Raw genomic sequence first — 15,483 nt, 5'->3', positions numbered from 1 at the left:
GCAGCCTTAGAGTCCTGCCATCATATAACCCAATGTCCCTGCCCCTAAAAGTACTGTGCTTTAGCCTGGGGAGTCTTTCCATGATAAAAACCCAGTTCCTTGGCTTTACACCTAGAGACAAACATCACTACAAGTCCTGTCATCAAGGAATCCCAGTTTCCTGGCTCTCCAGGTGAATCCTCAGAGGCCTGCAAGTATTGCAGTGAATAAAATCTGAGTGTAGAAACCAAGATTCTACACTCTCAATGTAGATTTCAGCAGACCTATGTATCTTGTCATTATAAGCATCATTTTACTCCTCTCCATGAACAGCTTAGCAGCCATACGTGCCCTGACATCATAGAAACAAAGGTCCCTCCTTCTTTAGATAGATTCCAGCAGCCCTGTGATTCCTGCATACATGTAATCTAAGACTAGCTCTGCATACAGATCCCCAAAGTCCTGCCATCCTGTCATTATAGAAACCAGTTTTCTTCTTCCTATATGCAGATCCACTGGCCTGTGTGTGCTGCCACCATAGAACCCAAGTTCCTCAACTATCCACACAGGATATAGTAGTGCTGGGAGACATGAAATTATTGAAATCCCATGATCTGACTCTCCACATATAGCCCAGCAGCCCTGTGAGACCCACCTTCATAGAACTTCAGTCCCCTGTAATCATAGAACCAAGTTCCCCTCTGTCTAAATAGAGCTCAGTTGAATTGTGAGTTCTGTTATAAAATCTCAGTTCCCCGGATGTCCAAATAGAGGTGTCTAGTAACATTACAAATCCTGTCAGCAATGGAATCCCACTTTACTTTTACTCCACATAAAGCCTAGCAGCTCCAGGTTTGCTGTAATCACAGAAACATAGTTTCCTGTCTCTGCACATAGAGCCCATAAGCTTTGGGAGTCCCTCCAACAATACAACCACTTCCCTGTTTTTTTACCAAGAGCCCAAAAGTACTGAGAGTCCTGTCATCATATAACCCCAGTTCCTTGTGACTTCCAGTTCCATGACTTCCACCAGACTTGAAATTCCTGGAAACATTAAAAAAAAAAAAAGTTCACTTGCTATATCCATGAAGAACAGCAGTCCTGAGAGTCATACAATCATAGAAACCAAGTTCCCTTGTTCTCCATATACAGACCTGCAGAACTGTGAGTTCTGACATGATAGAACCCCATTTCTCTCTCTCCAAGGAAAGCCAACAAAACATGGGAGGCCAGTTTGTCCAACCTGTGTTCCCTGGCTTTCCACATATCTCACAGCAGCTCTGGTATTTATGCTACCATAGAAAAGAGTTTCTTTTCTCTACATAAAGATCAGTTGTCCTGCTGTCATAGAACTGTAGAGAATCAGATGTGACTGCGTTACTATTACTGTCCTGATGCAGTCTGCCTGCAAACGGGATATTCTGTCAAGGTATAGATAGGTAACAGCGGACATGCTTGAAAACGAGGTGTCTGCTGTCCTTAGGAGGGCCTATTCGCAAACAAGAGGCTCCTTCAAGGTTTAGATAAGGTAACAGCGGACATGCTTGAAAACGAGGTGTCTGTTGTCCTTGGGAGGACTTGCCTGCAAATGGGATGTTCTGCCAAGTGGGCTAAGAGGGTGCTGAGAAAAATTTTATTATCTGTTCTTAACAAGAGCAGAGCTCGGCATGCTCCAGGCTGAGATTAGCCATGAGAAGCGGGTCACTTCTGATTAGAAAGTAAAACTTCTGTATGCTATGTTTAATTAACTGAAAGACCTGATTTATTGCTGTTGGAAGGCTACCTTCTTTGTTCACAATACTATAAAAAGATTGCTTGTATACAATAAAGGACTTTTTTTCTGCTGCTGCTTTGCTTGCTCTGCTTCTTCTTTCTTTCTCATGCTGACCTACAAGTGAATTACTGCAACATAGAACACCAGTTTTGCATCTCTCATTGTAGAGTCCAGGAGCCCTGTGCATCGTGCCATAAAAAGAAAACCTGTTTGTTGTTGTTTTGGTTCTTCATGTACAGCTCAGACGGGATAGGAAATTACAAGATAACTTTTACCATGATACTTAGGTAGTTCCCAGGATCCTCCATAGTAAGAGGGCAATCCAAGGACTACAAAACCCACAATGCTATGACATTGTATGCTCCCAAATTTTCCTGCTATGTGATAAATTGCAAATATTTATTACCCACAATCCTACTGGACAAATTTCCCAGAATTCTTTGCAGTAAGCAGGCAAATTTTGGGATTATATTACCCACAGTTCTTAGGAAGTTTCCAGAATCCTCTACAGCAAGAGGGAAATTCCAATGATTAACTTGCCAACAATTCTAAGGGCAGAAACTACCATGGTTACCCATCAGTGAGCAGTCAAATTGAATTACAATGCCCAGGATTCTTTGTGAATAAGTTTTTCAGGAATCACTGAAGTTTTCAGTGAAGACTTGGGACTACATTATCCATAATCCTTGGGAAGTTGCCAGGATCCTCAACAGTGAGGGTATTCCAAGGACTACATATTCCACAATCCCAAGGGGTAGTAAGCACCAAGATTATCCAATGGGCAGTCAAATAGGACTACAGTACCCACAATAATTTTAACAAGTTTCCCAGGAATCCCTGAAGCAAGCAAATAAATTTTGGAAATGTATTATCTCTAATTCTAAAGAGGTAGGAAGGTCCCAGAATCCCCCACATTGAATGGTTAAACCCAGGACTAAAATAATAATTTAATTATCCATAATATATAATTATTTATAATTTTATAATAATATAATTATTTATAATTTTCTAAAAAGAAAGAGCCTCAAATTCCTCATTGTGAGACCACTTTACCCACAATTCTAATATGAGCAGAAATTCCCAAGATTCCCTAAGTGATCATGTAAAACTTGGGACTACATTACCTACAATCCTAAAGAGAGCAATATCCCAGGGTACCCAGTGCCAAGCAAAAATTTGTGGGACTACATTGTCCACAATCCTAATGGGAGGAAGTTTCCAAAATCCACTGTCATGAGTGGTAAACCCAGGAATGTATCACATACAGACTAAGATTTAGGAACTCCTAATTCCCTACTGTGAGCTGCTACACCAGGGACTACACTACCCACAATCCCAAGTAAAAGGAAGCTCCCAGCATTGCCAATGGTTATCAAGGAAAAATGGGGGCATGTTATTCATAAATTTGGAACTATATTACCTAAGGCAAACATGTTCCAGGAATCCCTGGGCCTGTGGTAAACCTGAGACTGTAGTTTTTAAATCTCTATGGGGGAGGAGTCTCCCAAATCCCCCAGTGAGTGATAAACCCAAGACTTCATTACCAACAATCCTCACTGAGGAGAATAACAAGTCCACAGCAAAGGAAACTTCCACAAATCCCCCACTGTGTAATATGTGGGACTACATGACCCAGAATTCTATGGCACAGGAAGTTCCCAGAATTCTTCACATGGAGAGGGCAAATCATAGGACTACATTACCCAAAATTCTCAGGGAGGTGACTCCCAGAATGCCCAGCAGTAGGCAGGCAATTTGGACTACATTACTCATAATCATCCCTTGAGACCCTACTGCTATCAGGGAAAAACCTGAGGCATATCCGATAATACTAAAATGGAGGAAGTGGGATACTGGGAACTTCCTCCACTTTAGGATTATGGGTAATGGTATCCCACCCCAAAGTGGTTATGTCTAGAACTACAATACCCACAATTACATGGCTTGAAGCACCTAGGATTCCCCAAAGTGAGTAGTAAATCTAAAATTACATTACCAATAATTCTTAGGGGAAGAGTCTTCAGGATAGCCATCAGTGAGCAAGCAAATAATGGAACTTTAATTCCCAAGATTCTATGAAGATGCATTTTCCAGGATCTCTTGCAGTGAGCAGGCAAACCTTGGGATTATATATCCCACAAAACTAAGGGGTAAAATGGCTCCCAGAATACCCAGCGGTGAGCAAGCAAATGTTGGGACTACATTACCCACAATCCTTAAGAGAGGAAGTTCCCAGGATCTTCTGCATGAAGAAGACAAATTATAAGACTACATTATCCATAATTCAAACAGGGAGAAAGCTCCCACAACTCCTAACAGATAGTACAAATAGTGTGACTACATTACCCACAATTCTGAGGGGAGGAAGTTCCCAGAATTCCCCAAAATGAGTGATATGCCCACGACTACTTCACCCACCATCCTCAGGGAAGGAGGCACCCAAAATAACAAGTGGTGAGATGGGACTATGTTACCCATAATACTAAAGGGGTGGAATTCCCAGGATCTTTTGCACAAAGAAGACAAATCATGGGACTACATTACCCACAATTCTATTGGGTGAAATTCCCAGAGCTGCCCAAAGTGAGTAGTATGTGATACACCCAACCTGACCTTTTCTTAAAATTGGAAGCAATCTCGCCACAGAGCTATGAAAAGATAATTTCGGCTTTACTATAGATTACTGCAAATTCTGAACCTGCTTGGAATGCCTGCCCGTGCCTTGAACTCACCCATGCCTGGCTCTCTGACGAGAGAGCAGCCCTCTCTGAAACTTTAGTGACACCTCATAAATATTGGCCTTCCCTGGCCAGACAACGACCCTCTCCGAGGCTCTAATGGTCCTCATAAATTCTTATGTTGGGGCCAGCAAAAAATGTAAACTACCATCAGTGTTATGCTCGTCAGAGTTCTGTTATCTGTAACCCCCCTTTGTGTAACTTTCTGGGCTATAAAGCTGGGCTGCAGGAAAGCTGCTGCTGCTGTCTTGTTCCCGCCGTTTTGGGAGGGAGAGGCAGCCCGGCCGGTCAAAATAATAAGCTTGTTTTAATTTGATTTTAATTGGAGTCAGTGGTCTTTTCTTGCGTCCTGGTCTAACAGTATGCTCTTTACTACTTCACCCACTATCCTTATGGGAAAAGGCTCACAGAATACCCAGTGGTGAATGGCAAATGTTGAGACTATGTTATTCATGATTCTAAGGAGAGGAAGTTCCCAGAATTCTTTGCTTGGAGAGGCTAAATCATGGGACCACAATACCCACAAGTCCACAGGAAAGGAAGCTTCCACAAGTTTACACACACACACACACATACACACACACACACACACACACACACAGTGTAATACATGGGACTACATGACCCACAATTCTATGGCACAGGAAGTTCCCAGAATTCTTTACATAGGGCAAATCATGGGACTACATTACCCAAAATCCATAGGAAGGAGGTTCCCAGAATACCCAGCAGTAGGCAGGCAATTTGGACTACCTTACCCATAATCCTAGGAGGAAGGAAGTTCCCAAGATCCTCTGCACAGAGCCAATAAATCATGAGACTACATTACCCAAAACTCTAACAGGAGAGGAATCTCCCACAATTTTCCACAGTTGAATAAAATGTGGAATTATGTTACCCACAATTCCATGTGAGTTGGGGGGAGGAATTACCCAGAATTCCTCAACCTGAGCCCACTTAATACTTTACTTCTTAATACTTCACCCACAATATTTAGGGAGGACCTCCCACAGTATCAAGCAAAGAGCAGGAGATACTGGGACTACATTATCCATAATCCTAAGGGGAGGAAGTTCCCAGGAATTCCAGTATCAGTGGTTAAACCTAGGACTATACTACCCATGGTCTTTAATGGCAGAAATTCAAGAGTACCTCTTGGTTTTGTAAATCTCACTAACCTTTGCCCTGTGGCTAATTTTTGCCTAGCCCTAATCCTACCCCTAAAACTACTCAGAATCCTCAGGGTATAAGGGCAAGCATGTGCATTCAGCTTTCAGGGGTCTCCTGGCAGAGGTGTGTGGGTAAGGTCAAGGACTACATCACCCATAATTCTTAGCGTGAGGAAGCACCCAGGATCCCCCAAGGAGAGTCAGAAAAACCCAAACCTTAACTCTATTCTTGTTGTAATGTAGCTCAGCATTTTGCTAGCTCTTCATGGGGGATCCTGGGGCTTCATCTTCCTTAGGATTGTAGGTCATTTAGTCCAGACTTTTTCCCACTCACGGAAAGAGGTGGAAATAATTCTCCTAAAAGTTTCTGACCCTGAGGGCTGTGGGTATTGTAGTCCAGCATTTTGTCAGTTTATTGGGGGCAATGATCCCATGAGGTGACCCCCCCCATAGATTGTGGGTAATGTAATCCAGTATTTTGTTGGTTCTCTCTGCAGAACCCAGGGAACTTCTGCCCCATTAGGATGGTAATGAAGCCCCTGTATTTTCTGGCTCAGAGGGGTTGATTCTGTGCCCTTCTACCTCCCCCTCCTTGGATTATAGATAATGTAGTTCAGCATTTTGCCTGCTCGCAGGGTGTGGATGGGGGAAGAAAGGGGGCTCTTGAGAACTTCTGCCCCTGAGGGCTGAAGGCACTGTAGTGCGGGTATTTTGCTGGCTCCTGTAGGGGAATCTGGGAGACTTGCTACCTCAGGATTATGAATAATTTAGTCGCATGTTTTGCCAGCTCACAGGAGGCAGGAGAATCCTGTGATTTCTGTCCCCCAGGATTGTGGGTAATGTAGTCCCACATTACAGCTCATGGTGAAGGAATTCCTATGAACCTCCCATTCCTACCCCCACCCAAACATTGTGGGTAGTGAAGTCCAGTGTTTTGCTGGTTCTCTGTGCGGGATCCTGAGAGCTTCTTTCCCCTTAGGATTGTGGGTAGTGTAGTCCCATGTTTTTCTAGCTCACAGTGGGGAGCACTCCTGTAAGCTTCTGCTGCCCCCCTGAGAATTGTGAGTAATGTCATCCAGTGTTTTCCCACATATACCTCTGTCAGATGTCTATGTAAGCTGCAGGCTGAATGCTTACTCAGGCACCCTGAAGACTCAGTACTATGGTCCAATGACCTACCCATGCAGCTCTCACCACGGAGGACTATCAGAGGTGCATATTTCCCACAGGCATCTCCAGTGCAGTATTCTACCTGTACAGCCCTCATTGTGGAGGGCCATGTGAGCTCCATGATGCACATTCACATGGGCAAGCTCAGGAACTCTAGGCAGTGAAATCCAGTCCTCATTGCAGAGACCTCTTGGAGCTGCAGGCACCCATTGTTCATGTAGTGTAGTCAATTGTTCTGCCAATGCATCTTTCACCCCAAAGGCTGGGAGCTGCCTGTCAGGTACCAAGAGAACCCTGAGGATTGTGCCACTGCAGTCTGGTATTCTGCTGTTCAGCCCCCACCATGGAGACCTTTGGAAGCTTTGGGCCGTGTGCTTGCCCTGGTATTCCAAGGAATCTTGGTAGTGTAGCTCAGTGATTTCCTGTCCAGCCCTCTCCACAAAGGACTGTGGGAGCTGTAGCAATGTTTGCCCAGGCACCCCAGGGATTCTGGGCAGTGTAGTCTGGCACAGTTATCACCACAGTGGCTTCTGGGAATTTCAGGCAGGCCACTCAACTGTGTGCAGACTTATCCAGAAAGCCCTGGTATTGTCTACAAAACTCATAGTCACATGGTAGGAATATCTCTTCAGTACAGCCATAATATTATTATTACACTGATTCATCAACTTCTCAATATTTTTCAAGTACTGTAACACTAAAAAAAGTTACATAAAGATAAATATAAACAATGAGGCAATATTAGCCCTTCCTCTCAGACACTAGTGAGATGCCACATGCTGGGAACCCCAGGCCTCCCCTGCACTATCCTGAGTTCAAGTCTCAGTTTCTCCTTTCAGTGTCCTGGGATTTCTCCCCATAAAATGTACTTTAGAATACTATGACAATGAGTAGCCAAAGCCTCACAAGGGATACTTTCATAAAATTTAGTCCCACTAAAATATGACCTACAAAAGTAGAACACAGCAGAGCTTCTTCCTCAGCACAGGGGAGAGTGGGCAAGAGGCTTTCCTCAGTCTTCCCCACCTTTTCATCAGTAGACTTCAGTTATTCCAAAACCACAGTGGCATCCATGTGTAGAGGCCAAGGGGGAAGAAATCTCATGGTACACATGGTCCCTACATGTCCCCAGCCAAGGCATCTCCCTGTGAGGGTAACAAGGAGGCTCTGCCACAACAGTCATTGCTCCAAGGTGCCTTTAGCCTGCACCCGTGGCCTTTTCCTGGGTGAGGTTCCAAGTTTAAATTTGAGTGACCTCACTGTGAACATGGCCACCAGGTGTCCTCAGCCACAGCATCTCCCTGTGTAGGTCCCAAGGAAAAGGAAGCTTTATCACCACAGCCATAGTCCCACATGTCTACAGCCATGGTCTCCCCTGGTGGACCACAAGATGAGGGTTATGGTAGGTCTTAAAGGTTAGGTTTACCTCACTGTGGACATAGACCCCAGGTATCCCCAGCCATGGAATTTCCCCAGATGAGTCCTGAGAAGAAAGTTTGCTGTGGGCACAGGACACCCATCCCTGGCAGACAGATGATACAAGGGGTTCAGAAAAAGTCACTCTGAGCACCCCCTGCTGGCCACTGTGGACAGTTGAGGATGCTCAGTGCTCACTGTTCAGCAATGGCCCTGCGCCCCCTTGTGGCAGTCCTGGTGAAGCTCTGAAATTCATTGTAGAATCCACCATTCCATGTTTGCTCGTACAGGATAAACAACAAAAGGCAAAATACACAGTCAATAAGCAAAAGTCAATTGATTTCTTATAAGTCATCAAAACTGTATAGGAAAAATTGGAATTTAGAAACTAGAATAAGAAAAAAACTTAAACAATTCCATTTAAAATATCACCCCCAGAGTTGAAATTTTAAAATATAAGTTTTTACTTACAACTGTGCTTTCAGAAAACCTTGGCAAATTGAAAGAAATCAAACAAAATATAAATAAATAGAGATCTTTCTTGTTCAGGTCTCTACATAGTCAAGATGAAATTCTCTCACACCTCATCTGCAGATTCAGCTCAATCACACTCAAATTTCCACCAAACTGTTTCTGAACCAAGAATAGATAACACAGACTACAGAAGGACAAAGAACTCACACATCTATATTTCAACACCTGTCAGAAAGCTGAAGTAGTGAGGAAATGTGATGTTGTGAAGGAATACACAGGTAGATAAATGGAGATGAATGGAGAGGCCAAAGCTCACCCATACCAACAGAGTGCTAATTTTGTCAAAGGAAAAAGACCTTCAATGAAGAAAAGAGCATCTGCTACACAGATGGTGATGGAGTGCTTAGAAAATTTATAGGAGTAATGGGCAGGAAAACCTTTATCAGATTCACAAAATTCACTCTACATAGTCCATGGCTTACATTGAAAATGTGAAACTATAAAAATTGTAGTAGAAAATACTTATGACCATGTTTCATATTGAGTTTTTTAAATGCAGCTCCAAAACAAATCCATGAAAGAAAGAATTGATAATGTGGGCTTAATTAAAATTGGAATTGTCATTGGGCATGGTAGTGCATGCCTCTAGTCCCAGCTATTAGGTAGCCTGAGGCAACTTAGCAAGGCCCTATCTCAAAGTAAAAAAAAATAAATAAAAATAAAAATAAAAATAAGCAGACCTGGGAGTATAGCTCAGTGGTAGAACACCCCCGGGTTCTATGCTCAATACCAAAAAAATTTAAATAAAAATATCTACTCTGAAAAATTTATATTAAGGGAACAAAAAATAAGCCACAGATGGGTTAAAATATTTGGAAAATACATATCTAAAGTGGACTTGTATCCTAAACATGGTAAGAAACCAACAATCCAATTAAAAACAGGTGAAGATCTGAACTGACAACTCACCAAAGAAGATATGAAAATGGCAAAGAAGCATAGAAATGCTTCTCAGCATCCCCTGACATGAGGGGAAATGACCTACACTGCCGTGTTGGCACTACATGTGTATTAAGTGGCTACAACCTTCTTTGATGCAGTATCCATTGGAAGATGTAGAACCAGAACTCTCATTTATTACTAGTGGAATACAGAGTTCATCACTTTTAAAAGTTTAATTTTTTCCCAGAGTTATACATGAGCACACCATATGATTCAATATGAACCTAAGAATTTTCAACTGCTTAGAAAATATGTCTTGAAAACATGTCTAAATACAGCATGCAATTACACAAGAAGTTCTATGCAGAATAGCCAAATAAATTAAGGAATCAGAATGTGCCTTAATGACAGAAATGCAGTACATTCGTGTGATGGAGGCCTGGGGTCTCTGAGCTTCCCCAGGCCTCTGACCTGGTCCACCTGGGCTGCCCTTACTCTTGTGCCCCACACTGGGGCACAGTAGTGGGTTCTGTATGGAAACACCTGTAGATGCAGTTGATAAACAGGCTCAGGATGCAGTTGTTGCCTATGGAAAGAGATTTTTTTAAGTTGTACATGCATTCATTCATCTCAGGAAAATGCAGGCACAACAATCCAAGTCTGTATCTTTGCCCAGAGAACACCTGGAAAAGGACAGACAGACATGGAGGCAACTCCAGGATCCCCACAGGGCCACAATGGCCAGGAAAAGCCTGGAGGTGGCTGTCATTAGAGGTCCTGCCTCTGAGTATCTTGGAGCACTTTATGCTGCAGCTTTATACCCCCATCCCAAATTTTAATCTCATCTCTTTCCACAAGTTGCAATTCAACTGTATTTTGAGCTTGATTTTTTTTTTACTTTTCTTTTTTTGGGGTACTGGAGATTGAACTCAGGGATACTTGACCACTGAACTACATCCCCAGTCCTATTTTGTATTTTCTTTATCTATTGGTATTGGGGATTGAACAGGGCCTGTGCATGCGAGGCGAGCACTCTACCTTCTGAGCTATATTCCCAGCCCTGAGCTTAGATGCCTTCTAGGGAGAAAGGGTGCTGCAGAGAGAGCTATGCCACTGCCTAGCCCTGATGTAAAACCCCTGAAATTTAGTGTTCTGTTTATTTCCAACACATAAAATTTGCACATTTAAGCTAAAATGGAGCCCACTATTCCATGCCTTGATCTAAAAAAAAGATTTTGCTATAGTTTCAATGTCTGCATTCCACATTTCATGTGTTAGAATCTCAATCCCCAAAGTCCCAGAGTCCAGAAAGCCCAGGGCTGGACAAACCACCTCTCATACCTCCTCCAGCATCTCCTCTAGCTATCTACAGTTTGGAATAGCCAAGGTGTCCCTTTTAATCTCTGAAGGAAAGGTGCATCAGGAAGGCACAAAAGAGGATGCTCCACATGGTCACCTGTGTCCATTGGGCCCAGCTGGCCCTTTAATGGAGTGAGGATAGAATAGGATGGGAGCCACAACTCTCTTCTCAAACACAATGAATTACAATTTGATGGGAAATCCACCCTTGTCTATTCTCCCTGGGCCTTCCTCAGCCATGTTTCCTTCTCAATACTCAAGGGAGATGCCCCACAGACACAAGCATGTCAGAATACAGTCATACCCCACTCAGAAGGCTATTGGGGTGCAGGAGTGTGACCTTGGGCACAGGTGGTGGGAAGGTGGAACACTTCCCTGTCTAGGGAAGACTTCACTGCACAGAAGTCACAGGAAGCTCAATTCTGATCTGTGACTGCTGAGCTGAAAAGACCCACCTTCGAGTCCTGAATAATTCTCAAATTCTCCCTCTAAAACAGGAAGCTGCCAACTACACTACTGAAGGATGGCAGTGGTTTCATTTCAGCAGAAAACTTAAGAAAATTCTTGATACCTCTGTTTTTTATTCAAAATGAAGCTCTATAACTTGTGTTGAAAGGTGAAAATCTGTACCTGTTCCTCATGGGGTGCTGGCCTGGCTCCCAAGGTACATTTCTTCCCAGATGCCCCTGAAAGTTCAAGTAGCATCCTTTCTCCCCAGAAGGCATCACAGGAGGCCCAGCATTCGGGCCACTGCACTCAGAAAACCAACACAGCATTACATGCAGAGGCACCTCTGCCAGATTCCAAGGCCTGTCAACCATGTACTTTGCTTCTTGCTGTCTTCATCCTTTTGGATTACGGGTGTGGGATGGTAGGCTCTATTTCTGTTTGAGTTCCAAAATCTTGGCCTGGAATAATCCGAACAAATTTCAGAGCTTCACCGGAACTTCCACGAGAGGGTGCAGAAGCACCGCTGAGCAGGGAGTATTTAGCATCCTGCCCTGCTCAGGCAGGGGGCCCCCCCCGGAGCCACTTTCTCCGACTCCTGTGAAGCTCCGATTTTGAGTGCTGAGGTGGAATGACTCCATGCCTTGTTTGTACAAGTAAACTACCACCACCACCTACCAGGCACAACCATAAAGCACAAAGTGATAAATAAGTTAATCATGCTGATAAGAATGACCACATGTGAACTTACCGAATTAATTTGAAGCACGTGGATGCACAAGCTTATCAAACACATATTGGAAATCCAGGATCAGGAGCTCATCAAACATGCCAGACCATGGAGTAAAGCAACCCCTCATTTGAGATCCCTAAAAGGAGGCATGCCCTGAGACTGGACATTGTGGGCACCCTGATCCCATCACCTGATCAATTCTCATCACGAGCCTTGCCCAGGAAAATCACCACCGCAATAAACCTCTGAATCTCCATCCCCAGGTTTCAGCAGAGTACAACTTCTCCTGTCCATGATGATAGCACATGGCCCACTCCAAGCTGATATCTCAAGCTGACACTCTGAAACTGCTGTCTATTCTGAATGTTGGGAGTCTCCATGAGAACTCCCTGGGCCTTTCAAACATGGCGGTGGGCAAATTGCCAGTGGGCGGCTAGAACTCCCAGGGCCTTTCAGATAAGGAGCCACTAATGCAACATGGCGGCAGGCAAGTTGCCAGTGGGCAGATAACAAGTTGTTTTGAAAATTTTCTAATTGGTCCTCCTGTCTTCCGTGACCGTGGACAGCTGGTGCCCCCCATGAATCTTATGCAGGGTGGACGTGCGTGCACCGTAGGTGATGATCTGACCTTTACTATGATTGGCCCCGGGAGCTTCCTGGTTTAAGATAACTGACTCTCACTTTCTATATAAGCTAGAACCAGCTTGCAGTGAAGTGCTTCATCTCTGTCACTGCTATCTGTGTGTGCGTTTTGATCTCCGACGACGAGCCTTGGCCTTTCGCTGAACCTGGCTCTGCACTCTGGACAAGTTCTATTTGACCACCTACAGTAATTCTGCATTTATATCTGCTTTTTGCCTTTGCTCAATTATATATATATATATATATATATATATATACATAATTGTGTAATGTGTGATATGTGGTTGAGAGTTATAGATATTAGAAATTAAGTTGAAATAAAAGAACTTGTGTTTGCCTGGCTTATGACTACCCGGTTTCCTATAGATTTAATGCACCTTCTCCCTGATCTTCCAGCCTTCTCAGAGCCTCCTTTGCAATATCACAGCTCTCTTTCTCTCTCTAAGGCACGGTAGCACACAGTCCTTAGGAAGTGTTTGGCATAAGAGCTGATCTCATGGGCACCTGGAACCTGCCAGGTGAATCAGTGACAGGCCCCTGTCCTAATTCCTGCTCACTCACAGCAATTTAGGCTTTGGGGCCATCTAGGCTCATGCTTAGTTACAAATGTCAAAATGAGGCAGGAGTATAGAGTTAAACTGGTGACAAAAGGCACTAAATGCTCTATGCTCAAGATGGATGGTCAAAAACCCTAGCCAACTGCATTCATTGTTCAAAATTAAAAAAAGAAAATCAATTGATGTAACCAGATGTGACCACAACCGAAAGTAACCAGGACTCTCATTGGAATTCACTTCCACAGTAAAAGAATCACCTGGGGCAAGACTTAACGATTTGAGACACATTTATGATCATGTGCAAAACAGTGCAGGTGGACTAAGAAATTGCAACTTAATAATGAATATTGCTATGTAACCTATAAATATGCAAATTTCTGATCCACAGCTCTGAGTTTATGCTTTGCCTTCCTTGCCCTTCTGCCAATGGGGCAGAGCCACCTCTCCTGGCTTTTCTGCTTATGAGTAATCACATTGCTATATTAATCAATATTAATCAGTATAAAAATTCTTTCTAACCCTCTCTTTATTAGTCCTGTTTGATTTCATTCCTTTGGCATGAGCTAAATGACCCGCTGAGTCGGTGACAAAAGTTGAGACATTTGCTCAAACTTACCCATCAAAGAACTACAACCTGCAGCAACCTCCTGCTCATCAGCCTGCAAAAGCTGATGGCCCTCCCTCCACGCCCCGGAACCTATACCAGCCCGGCCCAAGGCCCCGGACCCCGACCCCAGCCCCGAGTCCAACCCCTACACACAGCAGCTGAACCTGGGCGCTCAGGAGCCGAACGCCACCCTTTGGCCGGCCGCCGCTAGGCCCTGCGCCAGCCAGCCCGTGCCCCGGCGGGGTCCTTCGGGCGCTCTGCCGGGCAGCCCTTTTCGGGGTCCTTGGCGCGGTTGCGTAGCAGCTGCAGGGACGCTGCACACCGTCTGGCGGTGCTGCGTGAGCGGGCTGGCGGGTGGGCCCCGCGTGGCTACGGGTCCGCAGGGCGGAGGCGTCCCTGGTGTCTCCAGCCGTTTCCCGGGATCGCACGTGAGGACGAGGCCTCCCAGGGGTGCCTAGGCCGGTGGGACCCGCCCCTCGGAGGCGGTTCGAGGGCCCTGGGCGGAGGGGGGGCCTGGGAAGGGTTCTCTCAGCCGAGCGTTGAGTGCCCAGAAGTGTTTGTCGAATGCCAGAGAGCTTGTCCCCTACATCTCGAGGACAGCATCAGCCATTGAAGGTCTTCGAGCTCACAGTCAGAGGTTAGGTTTGGCTTTCGTATAGGTCGCTGCGCTGCAAAGTGGAAGTGGAAGGAGAGACCCCTTACCATGTTCACCAAGCATCTGCCACTTCCCAGGCACTGCACTAACGGCTGAGAGTACTGCAGTGAGCAAGGCTCAGTTCCTGCTTATGCAAAGGCATTACAGTCAACTCCTGTGCACACCTTTGAACTCAGTGCGAGGTCTGCCCAGTAAGTAAGTGCGAATTAGTGCTGTTAGGTCATCATCAGAGTATTATTTCTGTGTGCCTAGCTAGTTCAGGATCTTAGGAATGTTTGCAGTGCCATATTTAGGTGTGAGGGGAGTAGAACAGGCTAGAGATGATGTTATACATAGGCACTGGATGGTGGTGGTGTCTTGTATATATGGGAATGTGAAGAGCAGCAGTTGTGATGGGCAGGATTATAGTACTTGTGTTAACATGTAACTTGCCTACAGGCCTTTCATTTCCTATTTACAGGTCTGATGGTCAATTACATGTCTGAATCTGACACTAAGGGAAGCATTCTCCATGTAGTTACTATTTAGGAGATGCTTGAAATTACTAGAGGTTTAAAAAATATCTCCTGTAGAAGAGAGTTTGGGGAATATCCATGTTGAGGAGAGAGAGGTAGCTGCTGAATGCAACAGGATGGAAGATTAGGGGGAGGTGAGAGGTGAGAGGGCAGATAGTCAGGAATGTGGGTTAGGCATCTTTGGCTATGTAGTATATGTTATTTGGTGATGAGAACTCAGATTGCTTTTGCCTTGCAATGTCTTGTCTGTGTCATGTGGCATGGGTACTATTTTTTGTCACTGTTTGACAAGTAAGAAAACCCATA

At 44.6% G+C, this 15,483-nt stretch overlaps 1 protein-coding gene and 2 long non-coding RNA genes across 11 annotated transcripts in view; 1 reads left to right on the top strand and 2 right to left on the bottom strand.

The window, feature by feature from the left end:
- Positions 1–777: 777 nt before the first annotated feature.
- On the bottom strand, positions 778–3,882 carry LOC308658742. The gene is made up of 2 exons (XR_014024233.1): positions 3,750–3,882; positions 778–1,023 (listed from the first exon to the last, which is right to left on the bottom strand). It is a non-coding gene; the product is annotated as an uncharacterized lncRNA (long non-coding RNA).
- Positions 3,883–9,400: 5,518 nt separating this feature from the next.
- Positions 9,401–14,309, bottom strand: LOC308657764. Of its 6 annotated transcripts, none has more exons than XR_014024056.1 (4): positions 14,161–14,282; positions 12,220–12,337; positions 11,652–11,929; positions 9,401–10,248 (listed from the first exon to the last, which is right to left on the bottom strand). It is a non-coding gene; the product is annotated as an uncharacterized lncRNA (long non-coding RNA). The 6 variants fall into 6 exon arrangements; XR_014024053.1 differs by having other exon boundaries at positions 9,402–10,248; positions 11,813–11,929; positions 14,172–14,298; XR_014024057.1 differs by having other exon boundaries at positions 9,403–10,248; positions 11,813–11,929.
- The window catches only part of RABL2B (RAB, member of RAS oncogene family like 2B), a 30,066-nt gene continuing 28,820 nt past the window's right edge, over positions 14,238–15,483 (top strand). The window contains exons 1-2 of one of the 4 annotated variants that reach the window (XM_081309788.1): positions 14,245–14,644; positions 14,740–14,853. The gene's annotated coding sequence lies outside the window, so the exon portion shown is untranslated. Of the gene's footprint in view, positions 14,858–15,483 lie in introns of all 4 variants that reach the window. The other 3 variants (XR_014024051.1, XM_081309789.1, XM_081309790.1) reach the window with 3 other exon arrangements.

This window comes from Spermophilus citellus (assembly GCF_964194105.1).
Source record: "Spermophilus citellus genome assembly, chromosome: 10".
Classification (NCBI taxonomy): Eukaryota; Metazoa; Chordata; class Mammalia; order Rodentia; family Sciuridae; genus Spermophilus; species Spermophilus citellus.
Note: the sequence above shows the minus strand (reverse complement) of the source record. Positions and strands in the feature narration are given on the sequence as shown.